Genomic DNA, 4,766 nt, shown 5'->3' on the forward strand with positions numbered 1-4,766 from the left:
GAGTTCAGCCCACTTGTGTGATGAGAGGACAGCAAACGTACCTACCTACCCATGGATGGTGCCCGAGGAGGAACAAATAACTCCCCAATAACTTATGCATACCATTTTTTGGTATCATACCAAAATTAGGTATTGTTCAGTTGTCAATACCTCAATTTGGTATTATAAAAGTATTGAAAAAAAATCTTTAAAACAATTAAAAATACTTCATTGAGGTATTAAACAGCTATTGAGGTCTGCTGGAGGTATTGAACTACAATTGAAAAAAATCATTTTTATATGAAAATCCATCAAGTATTATTGAGATATTACAATATAAGGGTATGCGATATGGATTTTTTCCATGTCGATACGAAACGAAACGATACGCGGAGTATCTTGCGCTGATAATGACGAAACGAAACGAAATTTCAAAATGTTTCGCGTAACTCGATACGAAATCAAATATCTCACGGAATTTTTCGAAACGAAACGAAATTTTTGAATTTGTTTCGCGGAATACACGTTTAAGTTTTTTTTTCTTGTCAAAAGCTGGAAATTTGACAAAAGGCATAAAACACGTCTTTTTAAATCCTCTATCATATGGAAACCTTAGCGTTGCTCAGCGGAATCCTTACATGTTTTGGTAAGGGGTCATGCACAAATTACGTCACGCTCCAAGGGAGGGGAGGGGGTCGAGCCAAGCGTGACAAGCCTTACAAAATTTTCGGAGGACTCATACAAAAAGTGTGACAAAGGGGGGAGGGGTGTCGAAAAAGTTGAAATTTAGCGTGACATAATTTGTGTAGCATCCCATTAAGACTTTTTTTTCTGTTTGTTTGAAATCTTCTTAATAACTTTATAAGGTTTCATTTCAATATATCTGACACTCACACAAGGCAATTAGTGGGTTTAATTTAAATGTTATAGCTAAGAAGTGGGTTGAAAATCACTTACAAACATTTAAAACAATCTCAAAAATATTGAGAGGAGCCCAAAATTAATTTGATTTTTAGAAATGCCTTACATTTTTTTTAATCATGTGGATGTGATGTTATGCTAATATATACCATAAAACATAGAATAATGAGATTCATTTATTTTTGCTGTACTCTATGCTTTGTGGCTTGAATGAATGTGATTGGGGACACAAGTCGATAAGGGATCATGAAAACACTAACTGAGAAGCAGACCCTGTCCCAGTTGGAACATAACGCCAGAAAGAAGAAGAAAAATAAGTAAAACAGAGGAATCACTGGAATATTTGCTTTAGTATTTGCTGGAGTTTTGAGTTAAATTAAATTTAAAAAAATCCATCAACACATACCTAAGAAATCAATCAAGATAAATTTAAAAGAACTGCAAAAGTAATAAACTCCAAGAAATATTGCGACAGCAACTTAACCAGGACTGCCTGTTGGGGTTAATTTTGAAATTCCTAATAAATTTTCTGGAAAAGCATTACATAAACTGTGAATTAATTCATGGAGGGATCAAATCTGGATGAATGCAAACTTTTAGAGTAAACCTTGTAGAAAATATTGAAGGTATTTCTATTATTTTGTAGAGCAAATACTGGAGAAATGATCCTATTCCAAAATATGTGAAGGAATTTCTGGACGATTTCTGGAAGAATTAAGGATATATGTTGATATAATCTCATTTTCAGATTCTTTGTTTAAAACTGTCTACAAAATCACATTTTCACTAAATTTGGAACCTCGAGAGTATTTTAAAAAATATTTGAAAATTTCGAAAAAAAAAAGTTTTGAACCTGGACTACATACACATGTAGCATAGAGGAATCGCAAATAAGATTGACAAGTTCACCCATGTTCGTTCAGACAATCCGTCTTTCAATAAGCTCAATTTAATGTTTGGCTTATTTTTTTTTCTCGAGATTTAGATGTGCGAAAATCGAAAAACAAAATTGTTGCGCTTTTCCATTGTAAAATACCCTAGATACCCCACCAAACTTGAATCTAAATTCGGAACCAATTTTGATGTGCATGCAAATTTATAACTGATTTGTGATTTTTACTAAAACAAATCATAAAAACCGATCGAAAGATGGCGAAACTAGAGAATTTTGTAATGATATAGTATCAATATTCGCATTTTTTTTAATTGGAAGTCGTGAGGAAATTATGTCACGCTGTAAGAGGAGAGAGGGAGTTGGTGGTGTGGTACAGCGTGAATAAACCTAGATTCATTTTTCGATATAAAATAATGTATGCATCTTCCTTGTTTATGGTGAAAATAAATCGAAGGCATACCTCAGAATTTCAAGAGCACAAATCTAACGTACCCGACAGCGGTTCAAGCTGAACACTTGATCGATTGGCCATCGAGTAACCAAACGATAGAGTTTTCAGCTTGAATGGACGTCTGGTTTGTGCTTTAGATTTGTGCTCTTGAAGATTTGAGGTGTGGCTTTTGATCACCCAAATCAACGCGATTTTTACGGCAACAGCGATAAACAATCACTGCGGTTTCGCTGCTACATGTAGAATTTCATGACACAACAACGAAATCGCGGAGAGCCTTTACTCATTCATGCGTGCTATTAGTTTTCTCTTCTATTCTCCCGCTGTTCTTATGCAGAGTTAAAAGTGACGTCATAGCGGGAAAGCAAGAGAGAGAACTAAGGCGCGCATCAATAATCTGCCCCACCTGAGCAAATCCAGAACATCAGGGCCTCACGCTCCGCAGCTTTTTTGACATTTGTGTACAAACAATTTTTGCGATATATTAACGGATTTGCTCAAAAGGACACGCGATGTTCCCCGGAGGAAACCGTGGTTATGCTCTCTTCATTCTTTTGGAAGATAACATTGCGGTAGTTCATCAAACGCAGTTGTTCCTTTCCTGGGCTATTCGCCGCAAGGAATTTAGGGCAAATGGGCGTTTCTGGAAACTTTACGACGGCAGTGCAGTTTATCATATCCTGCGGACTACAGTCATCCCACAGTTATGGATAGCAGACAGATATGGATCAAAGTTGGATTAAATGGAGAATATCTCATCAAATAGAGTAGCAATTACGCAGAACCCATTTTACCTACGCGAACCATAAATCTATACAGCATCGCAATCAACAATAACATGCTTAAGGTGATTATAGTACGAAGCCACACCTCAAATTTTCAAGAACACAAGACTTGAGAACCAAACTGCGCTCCGCAGTTGAAAATCTATCCTATTGGTCACCACCAGCAAGCAAGCATTTTGATTAATTTACAAAGCGAGCTGTTGTCAGATTTTCTCGTCTTGTGCACTTGAAAATTCGAAGTTTGGATTCGTTTTATAATTACCTTAAACACATTTGTTCCATTCGTAGGAAATAAAATGTCATACATATGCCTAGAAGCGTTGATTCATATTTGTAGGGTATTGAAACCCATACCACAGTTAAGAATCTAAATAAGACGATTCCTAAAGAAACGCCAAAACGTATGCTTTCACTAGCACACCATTCGTTTGCCTCGCAGATAATTTGCTGTTATAGTGTTCTGATCCATGATATGAGTCGATTTGATCCATGATACGGACCCATTTTAGACTGTAGCTAGGAGTAGAAGCGAACGCTTTGCTTTTTTTGTTCGAAATTAAACTCGAGTTTCGCGACATTCCGTTTTATTCCGTTTGTTTTCAATTTTCCGTGGAAATATTTTAACAATTTGGCGAAACGAAACGAAATAGCAAAATACAAATTTCGCCTGTGCGAGTTCCGTGGAATTCCGCGGAATTTCGTTTCGAAGCGTATTTGACGGAATCATTCGGTATTTCGCATACCCTTATTACAATACCTGATCTAGTTATCAGTTTGGTGTTCGTAGAATATGCTTGAGATATTATTTGAGGTATTTTACCTCTTATGCAGGGCTAATTCATACCTCATTCAGGTATGTAGTATTGGAAATTATCTGGTATGGAATACCTCAATTTGGTATTCAGTAGTTATTTTCTTCTGCTCGGGTGGTCATCGATGTCAACATGTCGTGATATGACATTTCACACGCTCCTCCGATACAATCCTAGCCAAATGTTCACGAGCTCCTATAGAAACAGAATTGCACGGTGTGTCTGCAATCGGTATCAACGAAGTCAAATGACCTTCAATTCTGAACCCATCCTTTGAAGGATATTGTATCCTAGCATCTTTTCATTTAATTGAAAAGTACCCGAGGAGGAAAGAATAACTCCGCAATAACTTATGCATACCATATTTAGGTATCATACCATAATTAGATATTGTTCAGTTGTATATTTTGGTATTATAATGGTATTAGAAAAAAAATTACAACAATTATATACTTCATTTTGGTATTCGATAGGTATTGAGGACTGCTGGAGGTATTGAACTATTATTGAAAAAATCACTTTTATATAAAAATCCATCACGTATTATTTAGGTATTACAATACCTGATCTAATTATCAGCTTGGTATTTGTAGAATATGCAGAAGGTATTATTTGAGGTATTTTACCTCTTATGCAGGGCTCATTCATACCTCATTCAGGTTGTAAGTATTGGAAATTATCTGGTACGGAATACCTCAATTTAGTATTTAGTGGTTTTTTTCTTCTGCTCGGGTAAGAGTAATTATCGTACAGTACACACTTGAATTCGGAAAATGATCTCGGTAAACGTATTCGCCGAGAACTCAACAGCTGAAATCTCGATTATTGTTTGACGAATATCGGTAAACATTTACCGAGATCTCGGTATTGAAAAAAAGCAAATTATTAGCTGCTGGTTTCTCGGTGATTCGTTTTGTTTAGGA

This window comes from Aedes aegypti, chromosome 2 (genome assembly GCF_002204515.2).
Source record: "Aedes aegypti strain LVP_AGWG chromosome 2, AaegL5.0 Primary Assembly, whole genome shotgun sequence".
NCBI classification, from domain to species: Eukaryota; Metazoa; Arthropoda; class Insecta; order Diptera; family Culicidae; genus Aedes; species Aedes aegypti.